The 22,397-nt window shown below is 43.8% G+C and overlaps 2 pseudogenes; both read right to left on the bottom strand.

Annotated features, from left to right (window-relative positions):
* Positions 1 to 63: 63 nt before the first annotated feature.
* Positions 64 to 801, bottom strand: LOC137242405 (uncharacterized; annotated as a pseudogene).
* Positions 802 to 1,872: 1,071 nt separating this feature from the next.
* LOC137241686 (coatomer subunit alpha pseudogene) lies at positions 1,873 to 17,514 on the bottom strand (annotated as a pseudogene).
* Positions 17,515 to 22,397: the final 4,883 nt, after the last annotated feature.

Raw genomic sequence — 22,397 nt, 5'->3', positions numbered from 1 at the left:
ATGTGTATTTTGGAATAAGAGTTAATGATTATTTACACTAAATTTCAAGATTTTGTAGCAGAATTACCTTCCAAATACACCACCATCAGATTCACGGCCATATGCTCCAACTTCTACAAACAAAAATTTGTAGTCGGCGTCCACTAGAGCCATGAGAACAATGCTGTCGAATTTTTTATAATTGAAGTACTCAGAGCCACAGTTTGCAGGTGCCTGAATAGCTACATGCTTCCCATCAAGTGCCCCACAGCAATTAGGGAAATTCCACCGCTGTTCAAAACGTTGAGCAATTTCTGTCCATTCTTCATGACTGCTGGGAACCTTGACGAAATATAACCACCATTAATATATGTGTATATTTCTGACTGATTAAAGAAATCACATGAATACTCACTTCTAAAAAATCGTCTTTCAAAGCTTCATAAATAGCACGACATGTCTCACGTATTGCATGACAGATGGTAGTTTTTCCCAACAGGAAAACAGTCATCAGGCTGGAAAAGCTATCTCCTGTTGCCAAGTAACGTAAAGTTACTGCCAACTTCTCCCCTACCGAGATGGCATCCCGGAACTTCGTATTAGATTTGTAAACGTATGGGTTTATGCGCTCCACAAGAAAGTCAAAGTCCTCCAGAGTCATCCTCAAACAATTTTTACACCATTTTGGATCTAGCACGAACAGCTTAGTGTAGCGTAGAACTAACATGTTCCTCTATCCCGAAGCCCTGGCCTAACCCACCACTGCTTCCGCTTCCTTAGCTGGTGCCGCTTTCTTCTCCATGCCCTTAGGCTTGTCACAAAACAAAGAGTCGCAGCAGTATCGCCATTTGTTTATTTTTCAGCATTTTTTTGTTAAAATTAATTGTTTGATCGACTTTTACAAAATTTAATTCACTCTCGCACTTCTACTTTTATTTTTGTCTTTTGTTCAAAAGAATGCAACAGCTGATGGGCTGTCGAAAATATTTACTTAACGTTTGACATCAGTGGTGAAAACTGGATGTCAATCGACTGACACCAGAATTTGATGACAGTCTTTAACACACACTGCTATATCGACTTCATGCCAGTTTTTTATATGTAATGAAAACACATTTGACACCAAAACGCCATGGTGACAGTTAAGTCAGTATTTGATGTCAGTAATTTTGACATAATGAAAACCAGCCTTTACATTCGCGGATGGATTGGTTCTGTGCCATTAGCGTTGCCTAATCGCAAGCTTTCTCGACATTTTGTAGGCGTTCGCGAATTTTTTGCTGGTTAGCAATTCAAGTTTTTTGATTTTCCAAAATCTCAGCCAAAATCGCATGACAGTCTATTTAATAAGTAGAAAAATAATGATAGTTAAATAAACTAGTGTATATATGCATACAAAATAATAAAGTAAACAAAGTACCATATGAATTCAAGTATCTACCTGGACTTTGTAAAACCTATGGCGTTGGTGGGTTGTGTAACCGCTACTTCGTTCGAATTTTTATCGGGACGTTCTTGGACGCGAACAGCTGAAGGCCACAAAAGTTTTGTAGAAATTCCCGGGAGGACGAACGCCGGTGCAACCATCTTTTACACTTGACGCTTTGATAAGAGTATGGGGTTCAATACATTCCCGGAGCATCAGGGTATGGAGCAGTCCAGCTGCAAGAAGCTGCCCCGAGAATGACAATTTGTGGGAGAGACACAACAAATTAAATGGGTTTACACTCAAATGACAGCCCAGAGTCGCTCAGGTTCATAGAAACGGCTGCCATACGAAGCGCCCTCACAGCACCTCGACCTGACTAGCGACCGAAAGTATCCAGGTCCCTATTGTGGCTATCAGAGAGTTGTAACTTGGACAATAAGTAACGGCCAGCACACCCAGAAATTCTACTTAAACAATCTCATATTTACATGTAATAAGACAGCTTGCCCAAGATGATCCCAGCAATCCTTATCGTCAAGTGCTTTTGCAGCTTCAAATGCAATTTCTATGTTACCACACTCCAGTGCCAAATCAAAACAAATCTTCTCATCCTTGACAAAATATAGTGCAACTTCTGGATATCCTTTTTGTTGCAGATATGCGATAATGCTTTGGCCCACTAAATTTGCATTGCATATTTGCGGTTTATCAAAGCCACTTTGAATTTATATTCAGTTGAATCAATATGTAGTACACGCGTACGGCTTTGACGATCCAAACAAAAAACATTATTGCTTTTAACACGTTTCAAGTATATGGGTAAATCAAGTGTACGAATAATACCATGATCATTGGTGATAGCATATTTAATATGATTGCTAGTTGTGTTAATGGAGGCGCCCGATTAATCCCATGCGCCCGATTTGACGTGGCAATTCTCTTGTATGGCGCACAAGTACAGAAGGCGAAGATCGCATGTGGTCACAGAATGATTACAGAGTAAAGCGACCAATGACATATCAGCAGTCCATACGACATTTTGCCTTTTTTATACAGCCAATTGACACTAACCGTTGGACTTCATAAAGAATAATATACTCGGATCGTTTTTAAGTAGCATACCAGTGCCAGCATAAAAAAATTCTTCGCAGAATGTAGGAATTTTCTTTGTCACCTCTTTTTTGATTACGATCGAATACAGCGACTCAATTACGCGCAAACCAAATGGTGGTTATACGCAAAGAAGATTCGTTTCATTTTGAGATTCCGTAATTTTGGGTATTTGATATAGATCATAAGTGCTATTCTCCAAATTGTTAGAACGTGCGCAAATGAGCACAGCGTTTAGGGCTGGATTATACGGCAAGCTGTGTACCGGAAATTTTCCACCGCCACGTAATTGCATTACAACAGTATATTTTGTTCTGGCGAAAACAAGTTTGCGTAGGAAGCGATCCTTAAATAATACAACAAATTACAATGCACCGCATAAGCTGGTCGTTCACGTTCCAGTTTGAATACGACCATGCCTATAGCGAAGGTTAGGTTAGGTTGAACTGGCCGGTCCATGAGGACCTCACATAGACTGATTGAGTCCGTAGTATTACCAGTAGTTTGTTTTAACCACAAACTGGAAAACCATATCAAAAACCAAGGCCTATATTATAAAATAACTCCGTCCTCTTACTAAAAGCTTCCTAGGACTTAGGCCACTTACTGCTTCTAGATCTGACAGCTGTATCACTCCTAATAGCTGAAGTTTTAGTCTGGCAAGCGCAGAGCACGAGCACAGAACGTGCGCGATCGTTTCCTCCTCCAACTCGCACTTCCTACATCTGCTATCACTGACCAAGCCTAATTTAAAGGCATGTGACGCCACAAGGCAGTGTCCAGTCAAAATACCCGTCATGAGTCTACAGTCCTCTCTTTTTAATGATAGAAACAACTTTGCTAGTCTAAGGTTGTAAGACCTACACATAATCTTCGACACTTTACAGTCCCGCGCTTGAACCCACGCCTTTCCCGCTTGTTCGATCATGTGTACCTCTCGCCATCGCTTAATCTCGCCCAGTCTAATTGGGACGTCTACGAAGCGAGCTTCAAGGGATGCACCCTTTTTAGCTAGTTCATCCGATTTTTCAATCCCATGTATTCCCATATGCCCTGGGACCCAATATAGATGTATGCTTCTCCCTGTCCCGATTCTTTCCTGAAACTTCTTACACTCTAACGCGCATTTAGATGTTGTGCTATGCGAGATTATTAACTTAATTGCTGCTTTAATGTCAATATAAAAGTTAACACGGTGGCATCTTAAGCTATTCTCTTCCAGGGTTTCTACTGCTATGGCTACGGCTAATATTTCCGCTTGGAAAACGCTACAGTAATCTGTCAGCCTGTAGGATCTGTTTATTTCCGGATCAGCACAGTCCGCCATTTGCGCCTTGCGCCAACCGTCCACCTCTATTGTGACCTTAAGATCTCCTTCGAAGCGCAAATAGGAAATCAAGTAGTCTGTTCGTCTTGTGACTGATGACGCTATACTACTATGGCCGTATGGTCGGCGCTCAAGCTGCCCCGAGGCACCGAACCTGGTTGCAGTTGTTAATGCTATGTTCTTTGCTACCAGGTCTACAGGTGGAATGTGCAGAATGGCATACAGTGCAGCCGTCGGGGTTGTTTCAGTGCTCCCGTAATGCTAAGCATTGATAATCTGCATACCCCCTTATTTTTTTGAGGTATGTTGTTTATTGTGTGGCTTTCAACAAAACAAGGAATCCGTAGTATAGAATTAAGGCTTACAATCGCTGTACAAACCAAATGAGAAAGAGAGGGCGATAAGCCCCACGTACACCCCAGCATTCTTTATTAAGTGCCGTTGAGGCCTTCTTCACCCTCTCCTCCACGTTGAGCTTCCATGACAGCTTACTGTCTAGGATGATTCCTAGATATTTTGTGCAAGGTTTCTCCTGTAAGGTCACCCCTCCTAACTTAGGCCTGGTCCAATTTGGGACCTTGTACCTCTTCGTAAACAAGACCATATCCGTATTTTCCGCGTTGATTTTCAACCCGACATTAGATGCCCAGGCATGAATATCCCGAAGCGCCCCATCCATCAAAGAACTAATCGTTGGAAGGCACTTTCCACTTATGAAAATTGCAACGTCACCAGCGTAAGTCGTAAGTTTTACGGGTCCCTCATCGAATCGCCTGAGAAGTTGGTTGATGACCAGCGTTCACAGCAGAGGTGATAGCATCCCTCCCTGCGGAGTGCCCATGGCCCCTGATTTCGTGGCCTCGTACAATCCCCATTGTGATGTAATCTTAGTGCAATTTAATATGCAGCCAATCCATCTTGTTAAAGCTGGATGTACTTTAATTAAATTAAGACCATCCATATTTGCCTATTTAGAATCATTATTGAAAGCCCCGGTAAAGTCTAAGAATACTCCTAGAGCATATTCCTTATATTCCAGGGCTTTCTCTATGCTTATTACCACCCAATGCAATGCGGTGTCTACCGACTTGCCTTTGGTGTACGCGTATTGTGTTGTGGACTTTATGTACACATCTATCAGCTTCTCAAAGGTTTTGAGCAGAAATGATGTTGAACTAATGGGTCTATAGTCCTTGGGATACACGTAACCGATCTTCACCGCCTTTGGTAGGAAAGCTACACGAGCAGTTCTCCAAGAGTGCGGTACATGATTCAGTCTTATATGTCCATCGAATATTATTTTAAGTCATTCCACGATTGCCCTACTTGAAACTTGTAGCATAGCCGAGAATATACCATCTGGGCCCGGCGATTTAAACTTAGAAAACGTCTTCACTGCCCATTCGATCTTTGTATCGGTCACCAAGCTCGGAATTACTCGCTCCGTGGTCGAAGCGTGAGTGATGTCTACTGGTTCTTCTAACCCGTCTCCCGATGGGAAATGTGTGTCGAAAAGCACCTCAAGGGATTCCTCACTATTACGTGACCATTCCCCGTTCTCTTTCTTTATTAGTCTCTGGACTATGTTTCCCCTTGCTAGGACTTTTATGCTTATATAATTAGGATGAATGAAAGTTTGGTTATTTACATTAATATCTTTTTAATTACATTACGCACTTACCACCATCGTGTCCAGCAACAAATAAATTCAAAGTAGGATATGCGGTGAGTATCCAAAACACGTTCACCATCACGACGGAATGTATATAAATATTGTTACTTAGTCATATCCAAAACACGTATACTACGATCTTCACCATTCGACAATATCAAATCTTGTCTAGGATGGAACAGCACGCAGGATATATTATTATAATGTCCACGGCATGTAGCCACTTCCCATAACTTAACTAAACGATCATCAGCGACCGATACAATAAATGTTAAAGTAGGATGAAAACTAGCTACAGAAAACTAAAACTTTTGTATAGCTTTTATCAAAAATTGTTAAAATTGTTATAATTACAAAATTTACATATTGTGAGGAGCCCAAAGCCGAGGGCTTTGTACCCTCACAACATATACATATATTTTCTTAACATGCATTTTGTAATATGCCTAAATAATAAATTTATAACTTTTAATCTATTGTTTGTACATTTTCATGAAGTCCCTAAAATGTACATATATATTATTGAATTATACTCTAAAATATATATATTCTGTTTTATATTGAATTAATGATTACCAAATTGAAGTACAAATTAGACTTGCGCACTTTTGCACGCAAGCAAAATATTTACATTTCCGCCACATAAATTTTAAATATAGGATCACCCTAATATGCGCACCCTAACAGATATGCACAAAATATAAAAATGCATCGGTCAACCAACCCTTTGCAACATACAACATACATAATAGGGAGACTCATGTAACCTTATAAATGCCTTATAAAGTGTGTAAACATATAAATTTATCTAGTTCGTAAACGAGCTGTCAAATTTCGTATGAAAAATCATTTACACAATTTGTATAAATTTACGCGCACATTTCATTGTGTAAACGCGGTAAACTCAAAGGAATGCAACTTTGCAGACATTACAGCAGGCATTTTCATCAGAAATCTCCAACGTCAGCAAGTCATTTACAAGAATATCTTAGTTAAGATGTTTTAGTTTTCATTTTTCACTTAATCTTGGCATTTTTTAATTTGTATAACAATCAAAAAATTTTTTTGCTAATAATACAGCTGATAAACAATTAATTTTATCAAGAATATTACTAGGTGCGTTCATATAGTAGCTTGCGTAATGGATATAATTTCACACCTTACTAATTGGAGTTTTACTATACATACTTAAGGCTTTGTTTCCTCCAAAAGCGGTGCCGCTATGTTACGACCGCCAAAGAGCGGCCGGCATACTCACCGTTTTCTGCGGCACCGTTTTGTTGGAAAATACGAACAGTTACTGCAGACGATTCCCAAAATTTTATTTTGCATTTTTGCTTGTTTTTTTTTAGTTTTTTTATTATTTTCATTAAATAAACGTACAAGAAAAAAAATTTTATTCAAAAATGTTTTTTTTTTATAAATAATTTCAATTATATGACAAAATGTTCACCGTTTTGACAATAAATGAAATAAATAAATGTAAGGCGCGATAACCTCCGAAGAGATCTAAGGCCGAGCTTCTCTTCCAATTTGCGTCGTGCTCTTCTTGATTTTCACTACAAATTGGCCGGACGGGACCTACATGTTTTATGCCGACTCCGAACGGCATCTGCAAAGCAGATGACTTTTCACTGAGAGCTTTTCATGGCAGAAATAGAAGCGGAGCGCTTGCCAAACACTGCCGAGGGGCGACCCCGCTTAGAAAAATTTTCTTCTAATTGAAAAAACTTATTTCTAAAATTTTGATGATGCTTTGCCCGGGGTGCGAACCCAGGGCATACCGTGTGGCAGGCGGAGCACGTTACCATCACACCACGGTGGCCACCATATTAACTTATAAGGTGTAAAATTATTTCCATTTACACACGCTGTTATATGAACGCACCTAGTAATACTCTTGATAAACTTGATTGTTTATCAGATGTATTATTGCCAAACAAAATTTTTTTGATTGTTGTACAAATTAAAAAATGCCAAGATCAAGTGAAAAATCAAAACCAAAACGCCTCTCCTTGCTGATATTGGAGATTTCTGATGAAAATGCCTGCTGTAATGTCTGCAAGGTTGCATTCCTTTGAGTTTACCGCGTTTACGCAATGAAATATGCGCGTAAATTTATACAAATTGTGTAAATGATTTTTCATACAAAATTTGACAGCTCGTTTACGTACTAGATAAATTTATACGTTTACACACTTTATAAGGCATTTATACGGTTACATGAGTCCCCCTATTGTTAATATTATTAGATAGAAATAATATTATATATAATATTGCCTGCTTGCAAAATTAGTAAATAAGGGCGACGAATTCACATTAAAATTGAGATATTAGGAGACAGACATGCGAGTCGGTAGGTTTTATGACTACCGACCAAGAGTACACCTGAAAGTTTTTACTTCTAATGCATATTCGTCTGGAGGTTTTTACTCCATTCGAACGCAAAGGTTGACCGAGGGCTTTAATACCTCAGTCACCTCCTACAAAGCAATAAAAATAAGAGTAGTAATAGATTTTTTATGAAATAAATATATATAACGTTTTTTTTTTTTACATGAAAACAACAGGGTTATTCATTAGAAGAACCGGTAGGGATTTTTAATTTCAGGAACCCTGGACGGACTGAGGCCAACCCCGGCAAAACCAAAGGAAAAGTCGGTCACATTTTGGCGCCCGAGCCGGGAGGAGTCAAATTTATGGCTCGCGACCAGGTTTAAATAAAAATTTTAAGATATACTTTCAGAGCATCAGCAACGAAGAGGTCGACAAGGATTTCACATTTCTGGGTTAATACTACGAGGATATACAGCAGAACAATCGCAAATGATAGACAGGTAAATGGTGCATCCAATCAGCTGGAGTTCGGACAACCAGCGATACATTATATTCAGTAGCCTGGCACATACGCAACGACCATGGACAGAGTAAGGAAGTGGGGATTAAAGTACGACGGAGGCAAAGATCCCCTAGGATTCATCGAAAGAGTGGAGGAGCTAGCAGATGTGTATGATATCAACCGCAACACAATTCCAAAAGCGCTGTCGGAGTTATTGAAGGACAAAGCGTTGGTATGGTACAGGAATAACAACCGATATTGGCAGGAGTGGGTCGCCTTCAAGAAGGACTTCCTGAAATTCTTCCTAAGCTCCCGGTACTTAGAGCAATTGGAAGATGTAGTTGGAATGCGCGTAGAACGACAAGGTGCGCTATTTAAAGATTTTGTTTGAGTACTACAAGGGCTCATGCGTCACGCGGGCTACACCGAGGAGTATAAACTAACTCGCATCTACAGAAACTCGCGCAGATATAAAGCGGAGCGAGCTCAGCAATCATGAGGATCCGGTAAATTTAGCTCAAGACTATGAATATATTATTCCTGACAGGGATCCAATGCGACCAACCACGACGCCATGCATACCACGGCATCAAGAAGGTCAGTACCATTGTCTCCAGGCAGAACAAAGACAGGAGGAGCGAGTAGAAGAGGCCAAAGACACAACAAGAATATGTAGACACAAGGACGGCCTGCAGACGATGCGGAAGAGGTGGTCACTTTTAATACGGGTGCCGAGGCATAAGAAGAGAATTTTGCTGGACATGTGGTAAGATAGGCGTGCTCACGCGTGATTGTTGTAGGAACGCACAGGGAAACGACCAGGGAACACATTGGAACCGAGGAGGTGCACCCTAGGAGAAATTAGACATATTTAAATACACAAAGGCATATTGGTAACAACGTATGTAAACGGAGAAGAAGCGGTAGCAACGATTGACACGGGAGCGACGAGGAGCTTTATAAGCGATGCAATGGCGAAAAGATTAAAATCTGGCAAATTCAAGGAAGTAAAGACACGAGTAAGAATGGGCGATGGCGGAGCAATAATAATCAAAGAAGCGGTAGATGCAGAATTAAGAATGGGTGATAAAGTACAGAGGAACGAGATGCTAATCCTACCGGGACTGGGTGATGAGGTGGTAATTGGCACGGACTATCTGGCGAAGGCAAACCTGGATATGAAAAGTGGTGGTCAAGAAATAACGTTGAGAGTAGACGAATGGATGCAAGAGGTAGCGACATGTACAACTATGGTCGAAACGAATAGCTAAGATTACAAGGAACACAACCCAATGGCGTCGGTAGCAACTAGCAAGACAGAGGATTCGGTGAGTAGATTTCTGAGACAAGAATTACAGGTGCTCCCAAAGATGTCAAGAGTATCCAACGTTGCCACACACAAAATAGTTTTGAGAGACGACCGTCAAATTGTGCAAAGGTGCTATCCGAAAAATCCGAAAATGCAAGAAATTATCAACAAGGAAATCGACGAGCTGATCGAAAACGGTTGCATCGAACCATCGAATAGCCCGCACAGCGCACCTATAGTTTTGGAAAAGAAGAAGAATGGCAAATGGAGACTCTGCGTAGACTACCGCCAACTAAATGCAAGATCAGTACCAGGTGCAAACCCTTTACCACGTATACAACATATCTTGGACAAATTAAGAAGCGCAAGATTTATCAGTAGCCTCGACTTGAAAAATGGATATTGGCAAATCCCTATGGAAGCAAGCAGCAAGCAATACACTGCATTCACAGTACATGGGCGTGGACTATACCAATGGAGGGTAATGCCATTTGGCTTGCACTCAGCCCCAGCAACTTTCCAGAAGCACTTGATCGTGCCATAGGACCAGAATTGGAACCATACGCGTTTGCTTATCTTGACGATATTATCACATTTAACGAAGAACATACGAGAGTTACGACGTTTTTTAGGGGTCGTGTCGTGGTATAGAAGATTCTCTTAACTCAATCAGCATTCGAAGCACTTAAAGCAGCACTGACACAGGCACCGGTACTCACTTGCCTAGATTTTTCGAAGAAGCTTAGTTTACAGACGGATGCAAGTGATTTTGGTCTTGTTGCAGTACTTACGCAATGTTCAGGCGACGAAGAGCGAGTAATAGCCTACGCAAGCCGCAGGTTAAACAAGACAGAGATGAACTACTCACCAAATGAAAAAGAGTGTCTGGCAATAGTTTGGGCAATACGAAATATGAGGCCGTACACGTTTACAGTAATAACAGATCACCTAGCGTTGAAATGGTTGAATGCGATAGAGAGTCCGACTGGTCACATTGCGAGAGTGCTAGAGGAGATTCACGATACACCGAGCGCAGGGCAAAAGGGTATCCGAAAGTCGGTAGCAAGAGCAACAACACGTTATTACTGGCCAGGAATGTTCAGGGATATAAGAAAGTACGTACAGCAGTGTCACGCATGTCAAATATACAAACAGAGTAAACAGCCAGCCGCGGGTAAGATGCTAACGAAGATGTCAGAGGAGCCTTGGGCAACAGTCTGTGCAGACATTGTTGGTCCAATGCCACGATCGAAGCATGGAAACACAATGGCATTAGTCTTCCTAGACAAATTTTCAAAATGAGTAGAGGTACTACCAACCAGAAAGGTAACGGCAGAATGTTTAACAAGAGGATTTCAAGAGAGGATTTTGGCATGGTTGGGCAGCCCAAAATTATTTATTATGGACAACGGAACTTTGCATGAAACACCAATTAACGGTGCCGTATACACCGCAGGAGAACCCGACAGAGAGAAGAAACAGGATGATAGCACAATTTACGTGAAAAGAGCAGAAGACGTGGTATGAGTTGTTACCAGAGATAACGCTGGCACTGAATACAAGTTTATGTGTATCGACCGGTTATAGTCCAGCATACCTAGTACAAGGGAGGGATCCGAGAACAGCCTTTACGATGAGCAGACATTTGGTACAGGTGAGAAATTAGCGAACCTAGGAGAGAAGTCAACGAGGATGAAAGAAATATTCGAGATGGTATGACGTAAGCAATAGAGAGATCATCTATAGAAAAAGCAAAGCATTATAATTTAAGAAGAAGGCAATGGCGACCGGCGATAGGCGACCTAGTGCTGGTAAAGGAGCATCAGCTGTCAAAAGCGATGGATAACTTTGTAGCCAAACTAGCGCCCAGGTACAGTGGACCTCACCGGTTAACGAAATTTGTGTCGCCAGTGATCATGGAGCTAGACAAAGTCAAAGGACAGCCCACCTAAGTGAGCTGAAAGCATACCACGCAACCGACGCCGCTGACAACAACGAATCCAGGAGCAAAGTCATAAACTGAACAACAAGCAGAAAGCTAGCGAAAATAAAATCCCGTCAACACCATCCTATCTAACAGCAAGCAATATGTCCAAGGTACAACAACAGAGAGAGAACGGCGAGGTAGCCATTTGCGGTACGCTCACACGAGTCAGCGGGGAGACCGAGAGGCGACACGGAGAAACCCAAGGCACAAGTCAACAGCTGAGAGCATACAAAGGCGGAGAATCAGGTACGAAAATTTCCTGAAAATCAAGTACGGATCGACAGAGGACTGACACATGGCAGCCCTAAACGAACACACACCCCGAGACAGCTGCGGAATAACAGACTATTTTGTAAGATTCTACTTCAGTATGGATCAAATCGGTAGTAACGGGCATGCCCAACCGGAACAGTGTCAAATCATACACGAAGAAATTTCATTTCAAGAAGTACGCGGAAGTCGGATCAATCACTAGAAGCCCGGTAAACTCTAACCAAAATTACATAATCGCATAAATATATTCTTTAACTAGGCTCATGATATACCACATTTTTTTTTAAGTCCATCATACACGGTGGGAACACCCTAAGGAAAATCCACCAGTTTTTCATTTAAAGTATAGACTGGCATCACACACACCATCGACTGGAAGGGCAACAAAGAACAACGACGACAGCGAAACATTAAGCCGTATGGCCAGCGAGGTCAACTGGCAACCTCAACGATTGCAGTCCTTCAAGCGCTTTGTTAAAGGCCACGTCTACCACATACGCATCACACGCACTGGATTGGAGACGGTGGCTCTCATTGCGGCAGGCGAGGGGGGAGTGTGAGGACCCCTAAGCCGAGGGCTTTGTACCCTCACAACATATACATACATACATATATTTTCTTAACATGCATTTTGTAATATGCCTAATATTTGAATTTATAACTTTGAATCTATTGTTTATACATTTTCATGAAGTACCCAAAATGTACATATATATTAATGAATTATATTCTAAAATATATATATTCTGTTTTATATTGAATTAATGTTTACAAAATTGAAGTACAAATTAGACTTGCGCACTTTTGCACGCAAGCAAAATAATAATAATATAATTCAAATAAAACGACATCCGGTCGAACCGGATGCCACGGACAGACCGTTAAATATTCAAATTTTAAATAATAAAAAAAGAAATTCTAACGCAAAAAATTTAATGAAACCGGAAATGACCGGTTACCATTCATGAAATAACCAAAAAAAGCTGAAAATTATAAAAAGGAAGAAACAGGCCGAATACATAAAAGGGGCGCCGCGGGTGTTGTTGCGACGCGCGGTGCTTATTCCCACCCTCAAAAACCATGGCCACCGACGCACCTAATTTTTCGGTGGCCCCTTTATATATTCGGCCTGTTTCTTCCTTTTCATAATTTTCAGCTTTTTTTTGGATATTTCATGAATGGTAACCGGTCATTTCCGGTTCGATAAAATTTTTTTCGTTAGAATTTCTTTTTTTGAATTTTAAAATTTGAATGTTTAACGGTCTGTCCGTGGCATCTGGTTCGACCGGATGCCGTTTTATTTGAATTATAAGCGTTTTGAATGAGTTCTGCGCTTTCTGACAGTTGATTTTGAATAGGCATGCTAGGAATTTTTCTGTTTAATGTATAACAGATGGCGCCCAACATGGTTCCTGAGGCGCTGGTCGCGAGGGTCATTCCAGGTCAACTTGTGAAGTTGACCATCCCACAAGTCCCAGGGTTAAGCCCCTGGAGACTGCCCCTGCGTTGCGTTGAGTGTGTGTGCCTTATAAGGACCCCAGCTCGTCCCACATCCCAGGTAGTAATACTTAATACCACCTGCCTTGTGACGGGTTGAGCTGGGATTCAAAGTGGCACCCTTTCCTGTTCCACCAGTCTGGGGAGCGGCTTTTGAAACCGCTCCATCCATTGCGGCGGTGGCAGGAGGGGTATCCAGTTTGAATGTACAGGAGGCCCCAACAACCCCAATCAGTCCCAGGGGTAAGCCCCTAGAGACCGCCCCTGCGTTGTGGCTGGGTGTGCTGGGACCGAACTGTGTGTATCTGAACTGACCCTAGTGCCCCAACCAATCTCAGAGGCGGGTCCCTAATACCCCCTTTGCACTGCGCTTGGGAGCACTAGGTACAGGTGTGAGTGGATTGTTGTATAAACAAATCTTTATATTTTTTTTTTTTGTGCCTGTATAACACTGCCTTCTAATGGTGGGATGCCAACATTCCCATTAAAACCTAAATATACAAGTAGTTTTTCGAAACCTATACTGTTTTTTATTGATTATATAATACGTATATTTCAACAACCGCTTTATTTCCAGCTTTTTTGAATTTTTTTTTTGTTCGATACGATTATCGAATTAATACTAAATTGAACTTTCGCGAAAATTTTTTTCTTATATATATATTTTTTTTAACCAATCGTTCTCTATAATATATGGTGAAGTGGGGGGGGGGGGTGAATTCTGACATTTTTCTTTAACCCCTGACTGCCTTACGTTTGGCTTAGAAGTTTTTTTTTACACCAGTACTCAAGCCTAGCAATTTACTACTTTTTTTTGATTATAATGTCGCATGACCAATCGTTTGGGCGAATGGGCAGGAACACGCTGTTCGGGAGTGGAGGCAATTTTAGAGGGAACAAGCACCGGGGTAACAATAATAGGGGGGCTTTTCCGAAGGCTAAGCGTCCCCTGGTAAAGCACACACCAGTAGGTAGCCGAGATGGAAGTCCAACGGAGACGAATGCAAGCTCGGACCAAAATGACCAGCACGAAAAAATGAATAGACCGGGAAGCACCAGAAATCAAAACGCGCCCCTGATAAACGCGCATAATACCTATACGCGCTAATGACCAATGTGTCGACATACGCACTGGACGGAGCTGGTGCTTTGCCATTCAATCATGGGAATTTTGGAGGAGCTGCAAGCGATAGGGCGCATACCCCAGGATCCGTGCCGAAGCTCCTCGTGGAGACTCGTGGGTGGAAGTGTTGCACCAGCTTTTCCGGACCTCGCAGGAAGAAATGCGGGGGGAGATGGGAACGATTCGAAACAACATGGACCAGCTCAACGCAGCTCTCGGGTCTGCTCAACAATCGATGAATTTTAACAGGAGCGCGAGTAGAACGGAATGTAACCCAATTCCAGCGGTTGTAACCCCAACGAACCCTGCTCCGAGCAGCATAGTAGTGAAACCCCAGGAGTGGAAAATATCGTTCGATGGTACTGGGAGCGTTGCGGATTTCCTGTTTAAGCTAGACAGCTTGTGCGAGCGTACACAGTGCTATGACGACCAAATAATGGCTAGTTTCCACCTTTTCCTTTCTGGGCGGGCGAAGAGTGGTACTGGTTGTTTACTAAACAAACCCCAAACGCGACTTATACATTTTTGTGCTATTCATTAAAAAGATATTTCGGTACTCTGAAGAGCGATCATGATATCATGATGGCGATCTCAATGCGCAAACAGAAGACTAATGAATCTTATGACGTGTTCCACACTGATATGATAGTGCTAAGTGCGCGGTTGAGGGAGCCCATGGCAGAGCCTTTACTGATTGACATAATAAAGCGGAACGTCAACAGTAGTCTGAAATTGATGCTCTTTACTGCTGATGTCAGAAGTTCGCACGACCTTCGGGATGTTGCGCGGAGAGGCGAACAAGTGCTAAAGGAAAGCAGGAGCATTACGACGGGGTTTCATGGTCGCCACGTTAACGAGGCTCGCGCAATAACACCGGACGTAAGACCCGAATATGAAGACGGCGAAGAAGACTCGCAGATCGAGGCATTGGATTTTAGAAGGACGAGGAGACCGGATTACTCAGGCATCCAGTGTTGGATTTGCCAAAGCATGGGGCATTCGTACATCTATTGCGAAGAGCCCATTAAAAACCCGCTTTTTTTCAAGTGTGGTCTAAAGTGAGTCCTCACACCGAAATGTCCTAGGGATCATCGTCGACAGGGAAACCAGAATCCGAACGAGAAGACAGAGGGGGTAACTCGTTCGGGGCTATAGCCCCCATATCAGCCAGTGCTCGAGTCATCTCGTGCACTGAACCAGTTAGTAGAGGCTTCATAAATGGTGGGTTCCCAGATGTTGGTAGCACTCTTGCGAAGGAACCACCGAAGGTCATATTAACGTACCCAGATAGTACTGATAGTTCAACCGGATCAGATTCAGATAGTCCAGCTTCTTCATGTGAAGTTTTAAGCCAGTAAAAATTTTGAAGTCATTTAGTAGGGATGTTGCCTGCCAGGCCGCAATTCCACCTATTCTCGAACAAAGAGAACATAATTATGAGCTAGTGAGATCTAGAATTTTTGACAATCAATCCAATTTCACGGTGTCGGAAATCATTTTAAAATGCCGTAAAAGATATGCCAAACATGTAAAAGAGCGAAAGCTTCTCCAGAGTACTACGATTCTTCTTACCGAAGATGAAAGACCTATACCCTGCTCTTTCTGAAGGTTGCGGAGGTGGAAAAACCACCACAATCCCTCTAACGATGGGGTTGGAAAAACCCCCAAAGTTGCTAAAATAAAGAACTCGTGAGATGGAAAAATCCCAGGAGTCCCATTCACCGCTAAACAAGGCGTTAGCAGGCTACTATACCTAGCTGGCTGCTGTCTCAATTCGCGAAATTTGTCGCCCTTTTATACTTATCCACGCGCAGGTGGACAGTTATCCTACAACAATAAATTTTACTTATTATATGTATTTACTTAAGGTATCTTACATTTAACTGTATTATTCTACCCATATATCGCATTATAAGTATTTATCTCTAAATTGCGTATGTAAAAATGCCTCTTGTACTGCCCCCCTAACATGTGAGTTCGTTGGTACGCATCTCCAGTTAGCTAGCATAGTTATTTTTGTTTTCCCTCTGCTGCTTGCTTATTGGGTCTTGTTGTTGTCGACGAGTTGGTTGCCCTTCGTAGGTAACTTGTGTCTAGTACCCACGCTGTGTTGTTGGTATGCTAACGTGACCGCTTCCTAGTACATTGCATTTTTTCGTTTCTCTTTGTGCGATGTCCGCACCGACGGTTCGCTTTAATGCCTGCTGTGCTTGGTCGCAATGGCTTGGTATACGTATGTTTGTATGTTTTTGGTGTTCTTGCAATGGGAGCTTATGTGTGTTGCTTATTGCATTGCTGTATTCCCAGAATTATTTAAAATTCCAGCCGGTTATGGGTTATCTGTGGAAATTATAATGTTCCACCAAAATATTTACCGTATGCGGGCAGAGACAATTATTTAAATGAAGAAATTAGATGTTGTCATGAATGTTTACATGTATATTAGGGTAATTCAAAAATGATTATTTTGTATGTGTAAATTTAATTCATATAATTCAGTTTTGTACATTTTACATGCTATATGTATAAATTCATTGTAATTCAAGTAGGATTTATACACGTTTTAATGAGTTTTGATAAATATTTGTAGGTTCGAATGTGTGGGCTCCAAAGCCGGTGGATTTGGGTCCTCACACTCTCCCCTCACCTGCCGTAAGCAGGGTTACCGTTACCAGGCCGGTCCTAGTGATTCTCACTCGGTACGTGTGGCCGTCTATGTTCCGATGGAACGTCCTCTTCCGCCGCTTCGTCCGTACTACCTGTACGTGCTCCCTGATGTCTCTCGCTAATTCCTCGGGGAGGGGTTCGACTCCGGTTCGGTTGGCCCATGTCTCGGTCGCCTCCGCTGTTGTCTTTTCGAGCCACCTCTCGATTTCTGTGAGCACATCCTCACCTTCGCCTATGTTGACCTCGTTGGTCAAACGGCTAAATACTTCGTCGTCGTCGTTGACGTTCGTTGGTGGTCCCATTACCGCCTCCAAGATCCTCCACTTGGTCGGGGGTTCCGTGCTTGCGTTGGCGTCGTATATCCGCATGCGGAGGGTGATGTGCCGCTGTTATTCGACAAACCCCCGGCCTTGTACCTCTTCGTCGGTTTGGCGTATGGAAAGCTCGCCCTGTTGCTTCGGTGGTGGTTCATCGCCTTCTTCCTCGCTGTCTGAGGAAATGGGAATTGGGGTAGAGTCCCGGACCACGGCACGCTCCTCGGGTTCATATCCGTACTCAGTACTCTATGTCGGGCTCTGGATCTCGTTACCCATGTCGACGAGTGACCCTGCCGACTCGCACTCCGACACCGTCTCGTACCTCGGGCTAAGTATCGGGCCGCCCTCCTTGCCCCTGAGATACCCGAACGTTTCCGTGCCCTGACTGTCGGTCTCGCCGTCGTAGGCAACTTCCTCCTCTTCTAGTGGCACTGGGCCCGTCGTATGGTGGTTGTGCTGGCTTAGGTCCCGCCGGATTCTGATACGGAGTGAACCGTCCTTAGCACTCTCGGTGGTATAACTTGCGTTGTCGCTTTTGTCCATGTTTAGAAACTTTTGATATATTTTCGGTGTTGTGGTCCCTTTTTATAGGAGTCCTCGCGGATCGTCTAACGGTATTATTCCCGGCAGCGCTCATCATGATTTCCTGGGTACGTTGTCTTGTTGTTGCAGGATATTTGGATCTCTTTATGTGCTTTGGTTTTCGCTGTATATGTGGTCCTACTGCTGCGGAATGATGATGTACCAATATACGAAAGTAAATTCAAAGTTATACGTATATGTACATTAGGGTATTTCAAAAAAATTATGTCGGTAAATTTGAATATTGTAAAATTTGAAAAATGTGGTTTTGCGTGTGTGGCCCCAAGGCCGATGGATTTGGGTCCTCACGCTCTCTCCTCACCTGCCGTAATGTGACTTACTGTCACCATTGTAAAATTCAATTTCTCGTAGCGGTCAATACTTGCGTTATTTATAGGGTAATCTCTCGCGATCTGGGTCTTGTTCTAAAATGAAATTTTATGCAGAATTCCGTCACCAGGTTATAGCATTGGCTGGCTATGTGATTGACGTAGTTCATCGTCGTCAGGATCCCGTTGTCTAGGGTTGGGGCTTGCGCTCGTGCTGTGTGCCACCCACTCCGGTCTTCATCTACCACCTGTTGGTTGTTGATTATGTCTGCGCGTTCGATTCCGAAATCATTTGCACCTGAATTGGCGAGTGCTAGTGAACCACACGTCGCTACCGTGCTGTAATCCGTCTGATCTTCTTCCGTGACCTGGACTGTTTGCGATGTTGACACGCGTGGCGTTGCTCTTACTACGGCCAGTTGTTCTTTGTATTCCTCGGTAGATATCTCGGTGGAATGTTGGTTCGAGGTTCTACTACACGATGCTGATGATGGTGCGCGTTGTGTTGTTGCTATCGTCGTCGGTCGTCTCGTTTGTTCCCCGATGGGAACTTCGGAGAAGCCCCCATTCGGGGCTTGGCGGGGCGCTTTTGACTTACTACGTTCGCGGGGTGAACGTACTCTCTTTCTGTTTCTGGACTTGCTTCTTCTTCGACTGTCGCTTGATGGTATGCTTTTAGCTCGCTTATGTGTGCCGTCCTCCTTTTGCCGTTATGCACCTTGTCTAGCTCGACGATTACGGGCGATACGAAGTTCGTTACACGATGAGGCCCACTGTATCTTGGTGCTAACTTTGCTGCGAAATTGTCCACTGCCTTGGACAGCTGATGCTCTTTTACTAGTACCAAGTCGCCCACCGCCGGTTGCCATTGCCTCCTACGTAAATTATAATGCCTTGCCTGCTCCGCTGACGCTTGCTGTTGTCTACGTCGTGCCATCTGATATACCTCTCGCATTTTCGCCATCTTTTCACCTCGCCTGTACCAAGTGTTTGCTCATCGTAGAGGGCGTTGGGGATCCTCGGTTCCCTACCCTGTACCACGAATGCTGGACTGTAGCCTGTTGACTCGCATACGCTCGTATTCAGTGCTAGTGTCATCTCTGGTAACAACTCATCCCATGTCTTATGCTCCTTCCCAGTGAGTTGTGCTATCATCCTCTTGATGTTACGATTCGCTCTCTCCGTCGGGTTCTCTTGCGGTGTGTACGGTGCCGTTAGCTGGTGCTTTATGCCGGCTTCTTGTAAAAACTTCTTGAAATTCCTGCTTGTGAACTGTGCTCCATTGTCTGTGATTAGAATTTTTGGCGCGCCAAATCGGGCCAAAATCGTCTCCCTCATACCTCTGATCACATTCTCCGTCGTCGCCTTCCGTATCGCTATGATCTCTACCCATTTCGAGAATTTATCCACGAAAACTAATGCCATCGTATTACCATGCTTCGAACGAGGGAGTGGTCCAACGAAAATCAAAAGGTTCATCTGAAATCTGCGTTAGCATCTTACCTGCAGCTTGTTGTTGGCTGGGTTTGTAGACTTGGCATGCGTGGCATTGTTGCACGTACTTCCGTACGTCCCTGAACATCCCAGGCCAGTAATACCGCATCATTGCACGCGCGATGGATTTCCGTGTCCCCATGTGCCCCGCGCTTGGTGTGTCGTGAATCTCGTTAAGCACTCTTCGCCTCTCCGATTTCGGTACGCATAACTTCCACGGTACCGCATCCTCACCATCCATTTGACTTCCAATTCGTCTGTATAGTGTTCCTTCCTCTATGACGTATTCGGGAAACTTCTCTGGTGTCCTCGTTACTTCAGCCATCTTTGACGTGTACCACTTGCAACTCAAACTTTCTTCATGTGTCGTAAGGCTACCCAGCTGTTCCTCCAGTGGCTGTCTCGACAGTGCATCTGCGACCACGTTCATCTTGCCCTTCCTATACTGCACGTCGAACGAATACTGCTGTAACTCGAGCGCCCATCGAGCGATCCGGCCTGACGGACTTTCGATCGCGTTCAACCATTTCAAAGCCAGGTGATCGGTGATAGCCGTGAAATTGTACCCTTCTAAATACGGTCTCATTTTCCTTATTGCCCACACGATTGCTAAACATTCCTTCTCAGTTGGTGAGTAGTTCATCTCGGCTTTATTCAGCCGGCGGCTAGCATACGCTATTACTCGCTCTTCGTCATCCAGCCCCTGTGTGAGAACTGCTCCGAGACCATAATCGCTCGCGTCTGTCTGTAATCGAAATCTTTTCGTAAAATCTGGGCAAGCTAGTGCTGGTGCTTGTATTAGTGCATTCTTCAACGCTTCGAATGCCGCCTGTTGTTCTTCGGACCATTTCCACCTACTTCCCTTCTTCAACATTGACGTCAGTGTGTGCGCAACTTGTGAAAAGTCGGGTACGAACCTCCGGTACCAAGAAACTATCCCCAGAAATCGCCTTAACTCTCGTATGTTGTGTGGTGGCGTCAGCTCCTTGATAGCCGCAACTTTGTCGGGATCCGTGTGTATTCCTTCCTCGCTGACGACGTGTCCTAGATATTTTAAACTTTTCTTAAAAAAACTCACATTTCTCTGGGTTGATCTTCAGATTCGCCCTCCGTAGCCGCCGAAATACTTCCCCTAGGTGCTTTATATGCTCTTCCAAAGTTGTGCTGATGATGATGATATCATCCAGGTAGGCAAACGCATTTGGTTCCAACTCTGGGCCAATAACACGATCGAGTGCTCGCTGAAACGTAGCCGGAGCGGAATGTAGACCGAACGGCATCACTTTCCAGTGATACAACCCTCGGCCGGGCACGGTAAATGCTGTATACTTCTTGCTATCTTCTTCCATCGGGATTTGCCAATAACCATTTTTGAGGTCCAGACTGCTGATAAAACGCGCACTACGTAGCCTATCTAAGATATGCTGTATTCTTGGGAGTGGGTACGCATCTGGCACTGAGCGAGCGTTGAGCTGCCGATAGTCAACGCAGAGTCTCCATTTGCCGTTCTTCTTCCGGGCTAGAACTATTGGTGCACTGTGTGGGCTGTGGGATGGTTCGATGCAACCCTTCTCTATTAGCTCGTCTACCTCCTTGTTTATGATCTCCTGCATCTTTGGGTTCTTAGGGAAATACCGCTGTTTGATTGGACGGTCATCTCGCATCACTATCTTATGCGTGGCAATGTTGGATACTCCTGTCATCTCTTCGAAAATCTGTAATTCGCGCTTTAGAAACGTACTCACCGCAACGTCACTCCTCACGTCTTTCTCGATACTTGCGCTACCTTCGTCCTCCATCATGGTTGTACACGTCACCATCTCCTGCGCTCTCTCTTCTGCTCGTAACGTCATTGTTTCGTTGCCACACCTCAGCTCAAATTTAGCCTTTGCCAGATAATCTGTCCCGATCACCACGCTGTCAACTAACCCAGGCAGAATTAACAACTCACTCTGATGCACTTGATCCCCCAGTTTTACCTCTGCGTCCACTGCCACCGCTATCCATGCTGCGCTGCCATCGCCCATCACCACTCGTGTATGTATCTTCTTGAGCTTCCGTGCGTCTATTTTCGCCGCTGTCTTCTCGCTGATGAAACTTCGTGTCGCCCCCGTATCTACTGACGACATGACTTCCTCTCCATCCAGGGTTACTGCAGCCAAGATTCGCCCTTGGGTCTGCCTAAATGTACTTACTGAGTACGAGGTTGGGTTTGTTGAGACGCCACCCCTCGATACCAATGGGGTCTCTGCCCGTTTCCCTGCTGTCCACGACAGCAGTCACGCGTTAGTATACCTACTCGGCCACACTGCCAGCAGAAATACCTTCGTTCGTTTCGACACCCATGTGCGTAGTGTCCGCTTTCCCCGCATCGTATGCATGCGTTTCGTGGATCGATGGGCCCTTAGTGTGGTGTCGTCGCATGCTCTGGCGTGCTCGCTTGTCGTTGCGCCTCCGTTCTTC

The sequence above is a fragment of the Eurosta solidaginis genome, chromosome 2 (assembly GCF_040869045.1).
Source record: "Eurosta solidaginis isolate ZX-2024a chromosome 2, ASM4086904v1, whole genome shotgun sequence".
Lineage (NCBI taxonomy): Eukaryota > Metazoa > Arthropoda > Insecta > Diptera > Tephritidae > Eurosta > Eurosta solidaginis.
The sequence above is the reverse complement of the archived record's forward strand: the minus strand, read 5'-3'. Positions and strand labels throughout refer to the sequence as shown.